Source organism: Sciurus carolinensis, chromosome 8 (assembly GCF_902686445.1).
Source record: "Sciurus carolinensis chromosome 8, mSciCar1.2, whole genome shotgun sequence".
NCBI lineage: Eukaryota > Metazoa > Chordata > Mammalia > Rodentia > Sciuridae > Sciurus > Sciurus carolinensis.
The window spans coordinates 1,355,943-1,375,410 of NC_062220.1; the positions used below are offsets into that span (position 1 = coordinate 1,355,943).

A 19,468-nucleotide genomic window follows, 5' to 3' on the forward strand; every position below is an offset into this window, starting at 1 on the left:
AGCCTTGGCAACTTAACTAGACTGTCTCAGAAGAAAAAGTTTTAAAGTACCAGAAATGTAGCTCACTGGTAAAGAACCCCTGGGTTCAATACCCAGTACCAAAAAAAATAACTCAGAAAAGAACAGACTACAGAATTTGGCATTTAGAGTACCAAAATGTGTACTTTTTCTTAAACGGATTACCAGAATTTTTTCAATAACAAATTAGGGCAAAAAACTTTGTGTGGTTACTGTTTTCTTATAACTATTCCAACTTAACATTGAAATCTATTTGCCAGGTATAGAACAAGGCAAAGACAAATTATCAATTATGCAATGTGTCTGTGGGCCAAACAGTAGTTAACTCCAATTTTTCCAACTCCACTTGAAATATTCACATAAAATATTGCAGAAAATTTTTTAATCCAGTAAATTCCAAGATAAAGGAGTGAGCACCCTTATAAAAGGTTTCTTACTGGTGGTGATAGAGACAGCACATAAGTATTCAAAATACCTTAATGGGATCAATCAGAACAGCAAGAAATCTCAGTCTCTAACACAGCAGGTGGGCAAATTCTCTTAAGACCCAAGAGCAGAGCAGCCTTCCATCTTACAGGAATCAAAATCTGAACTGCAACCACAGAAACCAGCAAAAAGCAACAGAGAATCAGAACCTCTTCACCTCTACTGGAAAAAGCCAAACATCAAAGCAGTGATGCAAAGTTGTTGCTGCACAGCTCTGAGGCACGTTTTAGCTTCAATGCCAACTGCAGCACCCACCAGAACAAGGTTGGAAATCTCAGGTCTACCTTCCAGCTGCAATCAGACCCACTGCCTGAGCCATACATAACAAAAGACTAGCCAGCCCGGCGTGTCAGATGACCCATGTTCTTAGTCCAGCTTGTCTTTTACTTGCACTTATGTGGGTGTTTATAGGAGTGGCACGGAGGTGTGGCACAAGACGCTGCAGCAAGGCATTGAGCATGGAGGAAAGAACAGGCTCACAATGGGAGGCCACACCTGCCTCTGCAATGACTCAGCTACCACACATCTGCCCTTCAAGACAGACACAGGACAAACTAGGGCATCAGACATGCAACAACAGCTGGCAGGGCCTGGCATGCAGGCTACACTCCAATGCTACCCATTTTTCTTACTAATTGAAGAGGACTCTGTGAAGAACAATTTCAATGGGAGGGAATAAGACAAAAATCAACTGGAGAGTCAAAACTCTTGCCCTGCCAGGCCAGTGGTGCATGCCTGTAATCCCAGCCACTTGGGAGACTGAGACAGAACTGAGCTCAAGGTCTGCCTAGGCAACTCAGTGAGAACCTGTCACAGACTAAAATGTAAGGGTTAGGGATATGGCTCAGTGGCAGGGTGCCCCTTGGTGCAATGCCAGCGGGGGGGGGGGGGGGGGGGGGTGAAGACCTTGCTCTTTGTAGTCCCTTTGCAAACTGCTTATACTCACTCCTCTACTACCTTGCCTTAGCTGGACACTTCTGTCCCACCCAACCACGTGAAACAAACTCTGATTCTATCAATAAGACGAGCCTCCGATAGATTTCAGGGTTCTCCTTATCTGTCTTCCCAAATCCTTTTCCGGTCCGTCTCTGAATGGTCTTCCATGGCCAACTTGCTCCGTCCACTCACCCTGTGACAACACTGTTGTGCAAAACCTAAGTTGCAAATGTAAGCGTAACCAGGTCTCTCCATGGCATTTCGGACACAAATAGATGAAGACCATGCGACACAGTCCTTGGGTATCTAGCAGGCATCCCCAGCAGGACACACTGAAGTCTAACTCCTGACCCTCCCTGCTCCAGCACCACCCCGCCCTGGTGAACTCCACCTGGAACTCCCACTGCCTGACCCTGGAGATTTCCTCCTCTTCAACATCACTAAGACCACCACATCCACACGACCTCAAGGTCCAGCCTCACCTATCTCCCAAATGTCTCAGGCCCATTCACTCCTCCACCTCCAGCAGCACCATGTTTCTTAGCCCTAAACACTGCAAGAGCCTCACCCTGCAGATGTAAACTAACAACTATAGATTCTATAGCCAGAGTCCACTGGGCAGGCACGGGACACTGGACAACATTAGCCACAACTGGAGATCAGAGGAAAACATTCACTGTACCAACGAATACCAGGTCTGAGAAAGGAGAGGTACAAAGATGAGCCCAGGACTTACAGCCAAGCAAGAGTTAAAGAACTATCAAAAATCATAGGCTTTAAAGGCAGTTGTCAGTTTAGAGGTGACCAGCAAACAGCCAAATGCAACCTTAGCTTCTGGATTGGCTCCTGGAACACAAAAGGAACTGCGGTGTGGGAAACAGAAGGAACGTGAACAGGGTCTATCTTCACTGAACGGTAATGGCCCAAGTGAATTTCTTCATTTTGAGAAACACACCATGGTTACATAAGATGTTCTAGTAGTAAAAACTGGGTGAAACATATACAGAAAACTTTTACTTCTCCGTGATTCTTCTGTAAATCTAAACTTATTTCACAGACTGAGGTGTAGCTCAGTAGTGTTTGCCTAGCATAAGCGAGGGCCTGGATTCAATCCCCAGGTCCCCAATAAATAGATACACATAAATAAATGTGTGCCTAAACAAATAATGGAAGCCAGGCACACTGGTGCCTGCCTGTAATCCCAGCAACCTGGGAACCTGAAGGGCTGAAGCAGGAGGATCTCAAGTTCTAAGCTAGCCTCAGGAACTTAACTCTTAAATAGAAGGTCTGGGCTGGGTACAGCGGCACACGCCTGTAATTCCAGCAGCTTGGGAGGCTGACAGAGGTGGACAGCAAGCTCAAAGTCAGCCTCAGCAAAAGCAAGGCGCTAAGCAACTCAGTGAGACCCTGTCTCTAAATATAAAGTACAAAATAAGGCTAGGGATGTGGCTCAGTGATTGGGTGCCCCTGAGTTCAATCCCTGGAACCCCCCTCCCCAAAATAAAATAGAAGGTTTGGAAATGTAGCTCAGTGGTAGAACGCCCCTGGGTTCAATCCCCAGTGTGGCACTGGAAGGGAGCAGGGGACACCAAGGATGGTCTTCACATAAGAAGATCAGGAAGGTAGTATGCAGGTGTTGAGGGGTGGACATGTAGGACGGAAACCAGCATCACTGAGTTAGTAAAACCCATCTACAAGGATGTCACGTCCTCCCTAGGGATGGAAACCAGGGACCCTCTACCACTGAGCTACATCAGGTCTTCCATGTCCACCCATTCCACCATGTCCACCAAATGAACACTTTGGCTCACTTCCAATAACCACAATAAAACATTTCGTGATTCATGTAAATCCTTTTCCAATACTGACTTGCTTGATTTGGAGCAAATATTTTTTAAACAACAGTAGCTTGTTAACGGAGGTAAAATCATGATTTCAGGGTTTGTCAGGACTTCTTATTTGATCTCAACTACTACTACTTGACCTTTAACATTCTTAACAAAGACCCAGAACAAAAAAAAAACAAAAAACAGCTAATCTTCAAAGACAGAATCTAAGGATAAGGAACTGGCTATTGTCTGGAACCTGCTACTCAGAATCCAGGGGTTAAAGAGTTGCCTGTAATCACCTCCTACAGCAACCAATAGTCCAACCCTCACTAACTCCCAAAGGCAGGTCCTGACTTGAAACTAAGGGTACAATTTTTTCTTCTGCTGCTCAACAGTTCTCAACAGGGAATATTCACACTCTGGACCTTGTTCAGTTACAGGAAGCACACAGTTTTCTGTTCCACACAGCTGCCTTCAAACATTTGGGGGCTTTACCATGATGCTTCCCTCTCCTGGCCTAGTAATTCTACTTCCTTCTGAGAAACCCAACCTACCTGGTCCCTCCCCTCTGAGCATGCCCGCCCTTATGTTGTAGTCTCTCGGCCAAAATCCAACAATGATGCTCAGAGACAGTCTAGGCAGACTGCCGCCTACAGAAGAGGATAAAACTCATGGATCTCTTTCTGAACTCAATCACCAGTGTAGTGAGAAGGCAACTGACTCTCCTGGTAACAATAAACCTGATAAACCCCCAGGTCTTTTTGAACCTGGGATTACTATCCTGCATTTGCATTATCCTCTTGGGTAGGTGAGGATAGTTAGTTCACAGCTTGGTTACCAAGGAAATCTGCTATGAAAACAATGCTGTAATCCTGATTGACCTTAGGCATACAAACTTACTACTGACGGGCTGGGGGTATAGCTAAGTGATACAGTGCATGAGGCCTTGGGTTTGAACCCCAGAAAAACACACACACACACACACACACACACACACACTATTGTTTATAACATCTATGCTACATATGGGAACAACAAAAGCCAACAAGTTCAGAGGAAGATAATGCTGGTCACGCAGTGGCACACGCCCATAATCCCAGCAACTTGAAGGCTAAGGCAGGAGATGGCAGGTTCAAGGCCAGACTCAGCAACTTATAAAATGCCCTACACAAATTAAAAAAAAAAAAAAAAAAAAAAAAATCTTAAAGGCTATAAATGTTGGTCAGTAGTAAAGCACTCTGGGTTCAGTTCCCAGGATGCACACCCAAAAGAAAAGTTCAGTGGAAGACAGGCAAGTAAACAAACAAGTCACACAACTAACAAACTCAGAATGTTAGGGAAGGGACATGTGGAAACACTGGGGCAGACAAAGCTGACATTTACTGAGGAAGTGAAAACCAGGGAGGCCTAAGAACCTCCTGCAGAGAAGGGGGAAAATTCAGACACAACATATGCACAGAAAAAAATTCAAATATATATAGCTGGACGCAGTGACACACACTGTAATACCAGCGGAGGATCTCGAGTTCAAAGTCAGTCTCAGTAAAAGCGAGGCACTAAGCAACTCAGTGAGACCCCGATTCTAAATAAAATACAAAATAGGGCTGGGGATGTGGCTCAGTGGTCAAGTGCCCCCAAGTTCAATCCCTGGTACCCCCAAAAATACACACACACACACATGTACAGTCCACAAATGAAGAAAACTGGTATGACAGAACAGTCACATGAAGTTTCCTAAGGAAGGAATTCAAGACACAAAGAATTTTAAGTGGGCTGGGGAGATAGCTCAGTCGGTAGAGTGCTTGCCTCGCAAGAACAAGGCCCTGGGTTCGATCCCCAGCACCAAAAAAAAAAAAAAAAAGAGAGAATTTTAAGTAAGAATTTATGTGGCTCAGTGGTAAAGCACTTGCCTATATATATGCCACAGACCCCAGGTTGCTTGCCTAGCACTGCGGTGGGGGGGACATCAAGGACCAGCTAAGCAGTAGAGCTTGCCTGTAGTCTCAGCACTCGGGAATATCACTTGAGCCCATGAGTTCAAGAGTAGCCTGACAACACAGGGAGAACCTTGTCAGGGTAGGGAAAAAACCAGGGATTAAAAAATGAAGGTGTACCAGCCATGGTGGCACCCGTCTGTAATCCCAGAGACTCAGGCAGCTAAGGAAGGACTGCAATTTCAACACCTGCCTCAGAAACTTAACAAGGTCCTAAGCAAGTTAGTGAGATCTTGTCTAAAACCAAAAAAAGGGCTGGGAATATGGCTCAGTGATAAATCGACCCTGGGTTCGATCCAAAAAAAAGGAGGGTGGAGACAACAGGGGCAGATTTTGTTGTGCCAGCAAGTACACTACTAGGCCTACAAGACCAATTTCACACTGCAGAAATCCTTAAATGGCTTAGGAATTAGAAGGAAAAATTAAGAAAAACAGGATTTATTGACCTATCCCCTTTCAAAATGGGAAGAAAAAAAAAAGTCAAGTTCCATGGGAAAGAGAACAGATTCTCAAGTTCTAACTGCTTACTTTATTAAAAAAGGAACTTCAGGACTTGGGAAGTAGCTCAGCAGTAGACTACTTGCCTAGTGTGTTCAAGGCCCTAGGCTCAATATCCCAGTACCAAAAATAAAAATTTTAAAAATTTTAAAAAAGCTTCAGTGAAGCCCCCCTTGGGACCTATCTCTACCCCACAAACTCAGGTAGAGGTTTATCCAGGGTCTCTTGCAAAGCCAGGAAGAGGCAACTGAAAGTACCATCTCATCCAATGCAAGACAGTAGAAGGAAGAGATAGGCATCCCCTTTCAGTCCCGGGTTTCCCATGGGTCAGGGGTCTGTCCTGTGAATCGTGGTATTGTTTAACAGATCCCTGGCCTCTACCCACTAGATGCCTGAATCACCTTCCCAGTTGGGACCAGGGATTAGGGATTTAGCTCAGTGGCAGAGCAATTGCCTGAGTTCGGTCATCGGACCTGTGGGGAGAAAAAACAAACAAACAAGGTAAAAAAGTCTCCAGGCCCCAACAATTTAGGAGGCTGAGGCAAGACGTCAGCTTCAGTAATTTAGTGAGGCCTCTCTCAAAAAATAAAAAGGGCTGAAGACAGAGTTCAGTGGTAACCAAAAAACCCAACATCTTCAGACACAATGATACCCACAAATGAGAACTACTGCTGCAGACTCTTTTTCCTTGAGCTAAATGGAGCAGAACAACCCACATCACAAAAAAGTATCCAGATGAAACAGATCCTCATGGGGCACCACCTGCTCCTTTCCAGAGCACTCCCACCTATCTTCCCAACCCACCCTCCCTCCTCTTTCCCAATACACCTGGGCAGGACATTCCTATCAATTCAATCTCTCTAGTGTCTGCATGTAAGGATCCAAGGGACAATGGTCCATCAGTTTTTTGCCATCTCAAACGACAAGGCAACAAGTACCCTGACATCACAACTCAATACCTGAGCCCTTCCTACCAGGAGCACTAGGAGCCTGATCTACTCTCCCTCCTTTCATCCCCACAGGACAGCCCTACAAAAGTGGGCACAACTGCCCAACAGGACAACTGCACAAAGGAGGGCCTGACTAATGTCCCCATTTCTCAGCTGGGAACCCCAAAGCACACAGGATGAGTAGCCATGTGCACTACACACTGCAGCAGGGGAGCAAGGAGACCTCATCAGACTCGGGCTCCAGAGCTGCCCTCTTCACAGCTGTCTCAGGGAAGCAGGTCTCTAGGTAGGCTCCAATATATGCTTTCAAACAAACCGAAGATCCCGAGCTTGGGCTATAGCACAGTGGGTACGTACTTATCTAACATATCCAAGGCCCTAGATCCTATCCCCAGCACCACAGGGAAAACAGAAAAAGCTGGGGCAGTAATAATGCAAGCCTGTAATCCAGTTTGAGACCAGTCTTGGAAACTTAGCCAGACCCTGTCTCAAAATTTTTAAAAATAAAGGGATCGGGATGTAGTTCACTGTTAAAAGGGCCCCTGGGTTCAACCCCCAGGGAAAAACAAGACAGATCTGCTACAGAAGTGGCACCAGTTTACATTCTGATCACTATTATCAGCCTCAGGTTTTCCCAGTCCTCAAGCAATCCTCAAACATCCTACTAAGTGAAGCCTAATGGCTCAGTTTTTTGTTGTTACTTTTGGTACTAGGGATTAAGAACCCTAGCTTTACCACTAAACTAAATCTCCAACACCCCGGCTTTAATTTTTTTTTTTTTGGGCACTGGGAATTGGACCCAGGGGTAGCTAACCACTGAGCCACATTCCCTGCCCCTTTTTTAATATATTTTATTAGATACAGGGTCCTGCTGAGTTACTAAGTGCCTTGCTAAGGTGCTGAGACTGGCTCTGAACTTGCAATGCTCCTGCCTCAGCCTTCCCAGCCGCTGGGATTACAGGCTTGTGTCACCACGCCTGGACACCCCCTACATTTTGAGACAGGGCCTGGTTGACTTTCTGGGGGTTTCACCGAGTTGCCCAGGCTGGCCTGGAACTTGGGACCCTCCTGCCTCACTTCCTGAGTCACTGGAATTGCTGGCTGCACCACTAGGCCGTTTCTCTCATTGTCGTGTTCTTCTACAGTTAAATACCTTTTTAGGTTCAAGAACCATCTACAGCCTTGTTTCCCAAGACCTGCTTATCTACGTCCTTGCCCATTTTTCCACCTAAATGTTGGTCTTTCTTTTTAACCAATTGTATGAAGGATTTACTGAGATTACTACATGCCAAATTGTCTGTCTTCCAACTTTTTTTATTTTTGTTGTTGCAGATGGACAGCATGCTTTTATTTTTTTTATGTGGCACTAAGATCAAACCCAGTGCCTCACACGTGCTAGGCAAGCACTCCACCCCTGAGCCACAACCCCAGCCCACCCAGCATTCACTTTAAGATAGGGATGCCCAACAGCTGTCGCACTGCTACTGCTGGGGAGGAGGTGCAAACCTAAGTTTTATTTTTTGCAACATTGGGGATCAAAACCAGGGCCTTGCTCACACATGCTAGGCAAGCCCTCTACCACTGAGCTACATCTGCAGCCCAGCAAAACGGGTTAAGTTGATAGTGCTTTTATACGATGACTTCATGCACCTAAAACTCTGAACTAAATCAACAATAAACTGCCAAGAATGAACTCCTGAGAACCGAGAAACATAAATAAAGACAGCAGTTTGATCAAGCATAGTGGCGCATGGCGCATACTTGTAATCCCAGTCAATAGGGAGGCTGAGGAAGGAAGATCCCAAATTCAAGGCTAGCATCAAGTAACTAGAGAGACCATATCTCAAAATTTTTTTAAGGGCTGGGGAGATAGCTCAACAGGTAGAGTGCTTGCCTCGCAAGCACAAGGCCCTGAGTTCGATCCCCAGTACCACAAAAAAAAAAAAAAAAAAAAAAAATTTTTTAAATAATTTTAAAGGGACTAGAGACATTTGCTGAGTGGTAGCGTCCCTGGGTTCAATCCCCAATACCAATAAATACTAAATAGATAGCAGATTGTTGCTGGAGTATGCAGAAGGAACTTGTCCAAGAAAGACGAGTATATCCTAATCCATAATGCTGTTGCACCAGGTAGGATGTAAATTCACCAATCTGCCCTTCAAACAAGCATCCCCATGACTGATTCAATATGAATCCAAAGATACTTATCCACTTTGGATGAAATTAAGACTAACCAATCCAAATTAGTGAAATTTTAAAATGGCACTGCATACCCAATATATGCTAGATACTGTTAAGAGAACAAGTTTTATCCTATTTGAATCTAGACCGAGCCCAAAGAGAAGCCTGCATTCAATGCACTGTACTTGCCAGGTAATCTGTATGATGACCCAACAACCAAATGGATGACAAATACTAAAACCAGCAATTCTTACCTACTTCTTACCTTACATTTTAAAAGTTCTACCAATCAGGAAAACAAAAACAAAAACAAAAAACACCTGCTTTAGTTATCCAAGGAGAAACTGCAGCTAAGAAACTCTCTCCTTTCAATTCAGCTGGTCCCTTAATATTAAACTTTTCTTTATCCAGAAAATATTTATGATCTCATTTCTAAGCCAAGGGCCCAGTCCTACACATTCAGTATTCTCTCCTTCTCCAGATATACCTTACAAATATAAAAAAATGAAACTGGAGGTGCTGGGACTAGGACCTGTTAGCACTGTGTACCTCATGTCACAGAAGATCATCTTCCTGGGAGAGAAGGCTGGTGGTTACCCATTCCTCTACTGTTGTGCTTTACATCTTTTTCCTCAATCCCCCAAGCAGAAATTCTCTTCCCAAAGTTAACTACCTTATCTTCCACAATTACTCTACAGGTGAGTAAACCACTATTACTTAGATTTACCTCAGCTGGCATGGTGGTGCACACCTATAATCCATCAACTATAGAGGCTGAGGCAGGAGGATCCGAATTTCAAAGCTAGCCTCAGCAATAGGAAGATCCTGTCTCAAAATAAAAAGGGCTGAGAATACAGCTCAATGGTAAAGTACTCTGGGTCAATCCTAAGGTACCCTTCAAAAAAGTCACATTTTTAAGTCTTGTTACTAGATTCCCCCCCACACCCAATATGCTGGGGGTGAAATGCAGGCCTTGCACATGCAAGGCAATTGCTCCTCCTCCAAGCTATATACTCCTATCCCACCTAGAACACTTCCGGGGCGGGGGTGTTTTGCAGTACGAGGACTGAACCGAGGGGCACTCTATGACTAAGCTGCAGCCCCAGTCCTTTTCATTATGTTTTAGACAGGGCCTTGTCTTTTTGCTCAAGCTGGCCTTGAAGGTGGGATCCCCCTGCCTATATGTTCCAGTAGGGCCAGGCTCAGTTGGCAGCACAAACTTGTAATCCCAGCTTGTGGGAGGGAGCTTAGAGGGGGGACCTGAGGCAGAAGGATTTCTAGTTCAAGGCAGCAGGGAAACAAGGAAAGACCCTGTCTCAAAATAACAAAAAGGGCCTGGAATGTGGCTCAGTCGTTAAGCACCCCCGGGGTTCAATCCCCAGTACAAAAACAAAATATAGCAAATTAATATACCTATTTCTTCTATTAGCCTATAAATGGGTAATTAAAATATTTATTTAAAGGAGTTCAATTCATGTTGTGGCAAACAAATTTAGTGCAGTAAAATTTGCTTAAGGGAATTTTAAATGAAAAGATCATAAATCTGGACACCTTTCCTAAATGACATTTCATCATCTCATGAATTCCCAGAATAAAACAGGTAAGAAAAGGGGGGGAGGATGCCACAGTAGTGAATCATTACTCCTCATCACAGATCTACTAATGCATTACACCTGTATCCAGAATGTCCCAAGATATTTCTGGCACACACAGAGTAAGCTTCTGCCATGACTCCAGATCCAAGGCTGTTCTTTTAAATGGCAGTCATCACCTATGATACACTTAAAGGTGTGACCAACTCCAAGTCATCTCCTGAGCACTCTGGACATTTCTGTCTAGGTACAAAGGATGGCCTTCAAATTCAAGGTCTACCCTGGAGGATTGTGACAAAAGGAAGGAAAGAATTATTGGGGCACACACCGAGAAAACCTGTGAGATTATGGACAACACAAATTCAAACAGACTTTTTATATGCTTGTGGTGGTAGAAGTTTCACAGGGGCCAAAAATCATGCAGTGTGAGGAAATCACCCTTCCAAAGACAAATGATTTTTTCAACTGCAGCTGAAGATTCCTAAAATGCCTGGAGAGCTTTAATATGCAAATAGCTCAACAGTCTGGCAGCCAGAGCAATAGTCACTCTTGTTTATTTAGAATAGCCAAAAGGTCCTTGTGAATTTTAGATAAGGTAACAATTTTAAGAGAAAACCAAGCTCTGGCCAAATAAAGTATAGCTTCTCAATACACAGGAGGGGTATAAATAAACTGAACCTGTCTCCTCTTTGATAGGTACTATGATCCTCCGGAATCCAAATACTTTTTTGGTGCCAGGGATTGAACCCAGGGGCACTTTATCACTGAGTTACAGCTCCCCTACTCCCCCGTCAGAGCCTCACTAAACTGGCAGGCTTTGACACACCTGCCTCAGCCTATAATCCCTGGGATTACAGGCATGCACCAGTGTACCTGGTCTGAATACTTTTAATATTTACAAAACTCAATTTTCCAAACCTTAAAAAAATTATTTTAAAAATTATTTCTTAGGTAGGACACTAACACAAAAGGAGTCAAGTATGAAGTTTCTGACAAACATCTGATCAGTTTCTGAAGCCAGAAATTGTAGGAACAACCTGTAATCCAGCAACTCAGGAGGCTTAGGCAAGTGGATCCCAAGTTTGAAGCCAGTCTCAGCAATTTGGCAAGACCCTGTCTCAAAATTAAAAAGAGCTGGGGATGTAGGCTCAATGGTTACATACCCTTGGGTCCAATCCCCTATACAAAAAAAAAAAAAAAAAAAAAGTAGATGCAGTTGTGTACAACTGTAATCCCAGTAATTTGGGAGGGTGAAGCAGGAGAAACACAAGATCCTGGCCAGCCTCAGCAATTTAGTAAAACCCTACCTCAAAAAAGGCTGGGCATGTAGCTCAAAAGTAAAGAAGCCCCAGTACCAAAAACAAAACAATGAGTCCAATTTCACAGGCTTATTTGCCCAGTGCAACATTTTCTGCAGGTGGCTTGATCCTTGTCTTTCCATTCCTACAGCATCATTTTTATCATCTTCTTTTGGCCAGTTTCACTTTTTTGTTCAATCTCAGCTGTCTGAAGTCAAGTTCACTCTGAAATCCTACAGCATTTGTTCAGTTTTGCCACTGATCCATTCTATTCACTAAGGGGCCTGCAGCTACCAGCCCTTTGCCACTAGATGGTGTCCTGGAAGGATTCACACCAAATTTTCAACAAAATCATTTCCAATGAAGTGGGAAAGTTCATAAAAGTTTGTTTTGTTTTTTTATACCAGGGATTGAGCCAGACACACTTAACCACTGAGTCACATCTTCAGCCCTTTTTTTTTGGGACAGAGTCTCGCCAAGTTGCAGAGTCTTCCTAAATTGCTGAGGCTGGCTTTGAATTTGCAATCCTCCTGCCTCAGCCTCCCATGTGTGCCACCACACCCAGTTCTCTAAAGTTTGTTTCAATTTTTTTTTTAAGTTGTGAATAGACAATACTTTTATTTTTTATTTTCATGTGATGCTGAGGAACTAATGCAGTACAGCACACATACTAGGTAGGTGCTCTATCACTGAACTACAACCCCAACCATAAAGTTTTTTTTAATCGTGTTAAAACATCAAGTATGAAGACTGATTATGTTCACTTACTCCTTAACAGACATCAAAAATGGTGTAAAAGTGTCTTCATCTGTAAACATTAGCCAATACAGGTGACCTTACCAGATCAACAGTGACATGGAAAGTGGCATGCATGTGTGCTGTCACACCAGCTAGACTCCAGTGGAAGTGTTTTAAGTGCCTCCTTAAAACTGTGAAAGATAAGCCAGGTGTGGTGGCACATGCCTGTAATCCAGCCGGCTGGCAGACTGAGGCAGGAGGATCTAAGCTCCAGGCTAGCCTCAGCAACTTAGTGTAAGTTTGTCTCAAAATAAAAAATGAAAAGGGCTGGAGATGTAGCTCAGGGGTGGAGCTCTTGCCTGGAATTCATGAGGCCCTGGGTTTGATCCCTAGAACCACAAAAAAGAAAGCTGTCAGTAGTGGTTATGGGCACAATTGCCTATTTGCTTGAAACTGTCCCAAAAGAAGATCACAAGAGAAAATGATTATGTCCTTGATCCTACCACTTAAATAATGGGACAGCTTAAAGGGGAAAGCTAACACATGCCTCTTAGTTGTAGGTATTACAGCACACAATAATCCCACATTCATAATTTAGACTTCACTGTATGGAACAACATCCCCCGCCCCCCCAGAACTCCGGTTAAGTCTGTCCTGCATGTCCTGCAGTCAGCAATACCTCTTTTTTTTAATTGGCATGGGGATTAAACTCAGGGGGAGTTGACCACTGAGCCGCATCCCCAACCCTATTTTGTATTTTATTTAGCGACTGAGTGGCTTAGAGACTAAATTGCAGAGGCTGGCTTTGAACTACTGATCCTCATGCCTCAGCCTCCCAAGTCTTTTGGATTACAGGCATGCACCACCATGTCCAGCGAGCAATACCTCTTGAATCTAAACACCTTGATATTTATTACGAAATATCTTTAAAAACTGAAGTTTCAAAGAGTACTGAATTAATCTCAGATCTTTTTTAAAGCGCTCAGAGCTCTGAAGTGACCAGTGTTCTCATCTTCCACCATGCCACAACACAAACTTCAAACACCCACCTCAACGCGTTAGTTCTCCCACTTCCTGCCAAGTCACCCACGCCATACAAACTACACCAGAAGCAACTCATTCTCCAAATTTCACATTATGCATAATCAAAAAACCCACAGCTCTTTAGTGTACATAAATAAAAAGGCAGCATGAACCCCACTGGAGCTCCTGGCTCCCCCAGTGGTGGAAATAAGAACACAGGCTGGAGCAAATAAATGTCCCAAAAAGAACAAGGGAGCAGCATTAGGGGAAAAGTACACAATTCCTTTCGAACACCACTAAATCGCGGATATAAGATTAAAAAAAACGAAACTAACCTCAAGAACAAGTAGCTACCAAAGGTCAAACACTGAATTTGCAGTTAACCCTTCCCTTTTTTCGGGGCGGGCGGAGGGTCACTTAGTCTAACTTTTCTACTAAATCTGCTGCTTTAAAATATTGCAGCCATAGGGCTGGGGGTGTGGCTCAGTGGCGGAGCGCTAGTCCAGCATGCGCGAGGCCTTGGTTCCATGCGCAGAACAGAAAATAAAAATAAGGTATTTTAGGAAGAAAATCTTAAAAGAAACCCCCGGTTTAAATAAAAACGTGGAAAACACCAAGGGCGCCGCTGGGCCTACTCCCCGCCCGCGCGAGGCCTCCCCGGGAGGCGGCTGGGTTCCTGTTCCCGCCCCAGGCCCTGGTCCCACAGCTCGCCCGGCGCCAGGCAGCCCACCTCGCACACCGCGGGACCACGTGAGGCGGCGGACGCGCGTTAACGCAAACTAAGTTACATAAACTTAGTTACATAAACTCCGGCGGCGGTCTGGGCCGGCGGCCGGCGACTCCGCAGCGGCCCTGGAGAGTTCTGGAAGCCGCCCGGCGCTCCCACCCCGCCCCTCGGCGGCCGCCGGCCGCCCGGCCGCCCACCACGAGGGTCGGTCGCACGGCCCGGGCGCCGCCGGCCCCGGCGCCCGCGCGGACAGCCCGGCCCAACCGCCTCCCCGGCGTGCGGCGCGCGGCGCGGGCGCGAACCGGGCGCAACCCGAGCCCCGGAGCCGGTCCCGGTCCGGACCGGACGGGACGGGACCTCCGGTCAGAACCCAGCCCGGACCCTCCCCTGGCCAAAGCCCGGCCCGACCCGCGCGCCGGTCCAGAGCCGGTCCAGCCCGAGCCCGGTCCAGAACTCGGCCGGACCCCAAACCCGCCCCGGCCCCGGGAACCGGACCCCGAGCCGGCCACAACCACAAGCCAGGCCGAGGCCCAGACCAGACCCCGGATCCGGCCCCAGCCCCGACCACAACCCAGGCCCAGACCCCAGGCTCGAGCCCGGCCCCGACCCCAACCACAGCCGAGACCTAGACGCCGGCCCGGACGCGGCTCACCGAGGACGCGGCGGACGGGACGGGACGGGGCGGGCGGCCGGGTGCTCGCGGTCCGGCACGGCTGCGCTGGTGGCGGCGGCAGCGGCTCCTCGCGCTTTCCTTTCTCTCCTTTCTCCAACAACAAACAGGAAGTGCGTCACGCGGCGGCGGCGCGGCGACGTCGACTTCCGCCCGACCCTGACGCCGCGCACGCGCACGCACCGCGGGGCGGGTGGCCGCGTCGTCCCCGCCTTCGCGAAGGTTCCGAGCCGCGCGGGCCTGGGCGGTGCTGCTGGTCTCCCTGTGCACGTGACGAGTTCGTGCGCCGGGGCTGGTTCGTCGGCGCCCAGGGCTCATTTCCAAGACCTGTTCTTCCAAAACTGCGAGACGCCTGAGTCGGACGGAGCCCCTGCACCGGCAGCGGCCCGGCCGAAAAGCCAGGGGAAGCGGGTGCGGCCTGCGGCGGGGACGCCAACCGGGGGCTGAGCAGGAGCGTGGGGTGCAGGCCAGCCTGGGCTGGGGCGGCCGGGAGGCAGGGGCGGGAGGATGCAAGTGCGAGACCAGCCTCAGCTACTTAGCGAGGCCCTGTCTCAAAATTTAAAAAAAGGCTGAGGATATGGCTCAGTGGCAGAGATCCCCGGGGTTCAGCGCCTGGTGCGCTGTATGTACCTGCACACACCCACACACACCCAGTGCAGAGGGCTGAGGATGTGGCTCAGTGATAGAGTTCCCCAGGGTTCAGCGCCTGGTGCGCTGTATGTACCTGCACACACCCACACACACACACACACACACCCCCAGTGCAGAGGGCTGAGGATGTGGCTCAGTGATAGAGTTCCCCAGGGTTCAGCACCTGGTGTGCTGTATGTACCTGCACACACCCACACACACACACACACACACACCCAGTGCAGAGGGCTGAGGATGTGACTCACTGCCCCCAATATGGGGGGATCAAACACTGAAATTTTCCCAACAGGCCAGTTTCAATTGACATGATAATAAAGTTTCCTCTGCCTTAATCCTTACACAGAAAGGTAACCTAAAGTAACCTGATGTCATCAAACCAATCAAATGTTTTTCTACTGTTCAGTCTCCCAGACATGGTTTAGGGGGAACTCAACATTGAAATGCCCTATTCCTATGTTTTCTCTTTGAGAAAGGGTTTCTCTGGAGACACAGCTCAGTGGTAGACTGCTTGCCTGGCTTGCAGAAGAGTCTTAGTTCAATTCCCAGAACCAAAAAGAGAGACAGACAGACAGACAGGGTCTCCTTAAATTGCTGAATATCTCGCTAAATTGCTAAAGCTGACCTCAAACTTGGGTTCCTCCTCCCTCTGCCTCCAGAGTTGCTGCGAGCCAGTGGCTTTTGTGCTACAACTTCCTCTGTAGGCCATTGGAACACCTAAATCTCAAGAGTCAACGGTAGCCAAATTAAAGAATCACAAGCGAGGGCTGGGGAGATGGCTCAGCTGGTAGAGTGCTTGCCTCTCAAGCACAAGGCCCTGAGTTTGTATCCCCAGTACCGGGGGGAAAAAAAAAGAATCACAAGTGGAGCTAATAGAGGTTGTTACACTGAGGTAGACTTTTGTCCTTTGACAAGTCCAGCTACAGATTTCTCACCCCTACACTTTGTTCATCTTAGGCAACTGGAACCCTGGATTAATGGCTCCATTGCTAGAGTCCTAGACCAGAGTCCCATGTCTGGGAATCCCAACAAGGCAGGTCTGACCACGCCTCCCAAAATACAAACGTAAATAGTGGTAAAAGGTGGGGAAAGACATGAAGTCAGTGTAATACACGGGGAAGACAAAGGGACCAGCATTTCCAGCTGTCATGGGGGCACTGAGGTGAGCCTCCAGACGAGGCTGGATTCCAAGAGCAACAGGTCTGGTCTGCATGTGCATCGTGTGATGACTTGGGACTGTTCCCCCGGATCAGGCAGCCTGACCAATCGTGATCAACCAGACCACCGTTTAACCAGACTCCCTTGATGGGCACCTCTCTGGTGCTGCTTGTCTGTCATCCGGATGGCGTGACAGCATGTACGAGGGGTGGGGGCGTGGGTGTGGGCATGAACCAGGGGACACAAGGACCCTCAGCACTTGCACTTGTCCTGGGAAGAGGTGGGCTCCCTTCCTCAGTCTCCAGAGGTCGGTGGCGTGGAAGCGTCACTACTGCCGAGTGCGGAGTGGCAGGGTTACCACTGGCCAGGCTCTCGCCAGGCGCCCCTCCCACCTGCAGGTGAGGAGGAAGTTGGGAGAACGCTGGCTCCCAGTCCTCTGTCCTTCCTGCAAACCACGGGTTCGACCCTGCTTGGCCTCCTTCGCCCTAAGATCTCCATGGCGTCCCCCTGCCTGCAGGAAGTCCTGGCCTCGGCAGGTCCCACTTCCCATCTCTCTTCCTTCCGTCACCCTTGAAACCTGGGAGCGGGCACGAGGGTGCGCTCACTTGCTCAGGTCTCTGCGCCCCTGGGGCTTTTCCCTCAGTTCGGGTCCGCAGGGGCCCAGTGGCTCCGTGCTCTGCCTAGCCAGTTTCTGGGCGCGCCGTTGGAGGAACTGACTTCAGCTCTGGAATAAACGAAGGAGCTCTTTCACAGAGCCACTTGGCTATGGTTGTGCCATCCAGTGGTCTCAAGGTACTCCCACCTGTTCTCCAAACCACCTGTGGATTCAGGGGCTGGACCTGTTTTCTACTGTCGGTTTTTATCTCATGCTACAGACCTTCATATATACAAGTGGTTTTAAATATGCCTTTTTTTTTTTTTTTTTTGGTGTGGGAGAGAAGCAATTTGTAGCGAGCCTGACATTTACTACTTAAAATTCACATGTCTGCACTTCAAGGTTAACTCACAATGGCTGTGGGGACTTACCTGCATGTGACATGTCACAGTAACTCGGTGAACACTAGCAATAAGACCCCATCACCTGCTGGCCAGCAGGGTTGCATGTAACAGACTGGGGTGCACCTGAATGAGATTCCAATCCTTGCTGAAATCATTTTAGGCTTTGAGGTTTCCTTAGTAAAACTAAAAATTGTGTTATTTCTTTCTTTTGACCACTCATTTACCTAACCTACTTTAAAAAAAATTAGAGAACTGAGTCAGGCTTTTAAAATCTTTACTTTTGTTAACTGATAAATGAAAACTCTAAGGTGACACAATTAGAAACACAAGAAGTAAATAAGTAATATGAAGCCATCCCAGCCAACAACACCTCATTCTGAAGCGGAGAAGCTAGAACTGCAACATGGACTTAGTGACCGCTTTTGCTCCATGCCCTGATTCTTCACTTGGGCCTTCAAATGGCCTGGGTAACCAAGAGCAGGATAAAAGCCTGGGACTTCTGACACATATCCACGCCCGTCCATGGTAGGGTCCCGAGGAACAGGAGCTCCACATTTCCTCTAACAGTAAAATTGGTGTTTGATCCAACAGGAACACCATGGAAATGTGCACAAAGACAGCAAGTGCACAAGCGGAGAGGAAGGAAGCTCACAGTCACTGATCACAAGGTGACAGAGGAGCAGCACCTCCCGCCACGAAACGACACACCGCCCGTCAGGAGGACCCTGAGCCGGGACTGGGCACAGCATCCGCGTGCAATGCCCGAGGCCCAGGTTCCCTTCCCAGCACGCAAAGCATGAGTAATAGCAGTGTGGTCATGTTTACGGACGTCAGGCACACCCAGGTTCATTAAAAGGTGGTCAGCGCGGCCTGACGCAAGGCACACCCATTTGTACGTTTACACACACACACAAACAGAACACTGGAGGTATGGTCAGTGAGTTGATAAAAGTGCTTTAGATGGAGAGAGTCCAGATACTTCTTCCTTTCTTTGGAATTATATAAACTTTTGATTTTGATTACTATAGATATATGAAATAGATTTACTTATTACTTTCAAAGAGTCGACTTTTATAACATGAAAACCACACGTGACAAAGTCCATTCAGAACTCTGTGTGGCTGTGAGGTGCTCTGAGTCTGTAATAAAGTCGTGAGCTGGGCGGTGAGGAAGCTGTTACCATTCACCCAGTGAGCATATGTCGATAGCCAAGAGATACCACTGCTGCTCTGGGCTCCCTGCACCATCTTCCAGAGATGGATCCTCCTTGGATGGCCTCGGCCTAAGGCAGGAAGCCATCCTTTGTTCTGGTGCTGGGGATCAGCATCAGTGGGTGGGGAACAGGAGTGGCCCAAAGCCCTCAAGGGTGAGTTGATAGTCAAAGCCCTGAGTGGATAGAGAATTTCAGCCTCAGGGACCATTTCCAAGGGTAACCCAGACAAAAAAAAATTTAAAAAAGATAAAGGTACTATTTTTAAAACAAGTTGTTCCACATTCTTCAGATGACAAAATAATTCCCATGAGAAAATTCTTTTTTGGAAATAGAAAGGTAAGACCATGCCTGGTACTGTGGCCACACTGTGATCCCAGCAGCTGCAGAGGTGAGGCAGAAGAGTTGAAAGTTCAAGGCCGGCCTCAGCAAGGTAGCAAGACCCTGCCCCAGAATGAAATAAAAAGGGCTGGGGCTGTAGCTCTGTAGCTCAGTGGTAGAGTGTCTTTGGTT

At 47.3% G+C, this 19,468-nt stretch overlaps 1 protein-coding gene across 4 annotated transcripts in view; it reads right to left on the bottom strand.

The window, feature by feature from the left end:
* Window positions 1-15,068, bottom strand: part of Dnajb6 (DnaJ heat shock protein family (Hsp40) member B6) — a 58,318-nt gene extending 43,250 nt beyond the window's left edge. The window contains exon 1 of one of the 4 annotated variants that reach the window (XM_047560681.1): window positions 14,923-15,068. The gene's annotated coding sequence lies outside the window, so the exon portion shown is untranslated. Of the gene's footprint in view, window positions 1-493; window positions 587-14,922 lie in introns of those variants that run through there. The other 3 variants (XM_047560679.1, XM_047560680.1, XM_047560682.1) reach the window with 3 other exon arrangements.
* Between the last annotated feature and the right edge of the window lie 4,400 nt (window positions 15,069-19,468).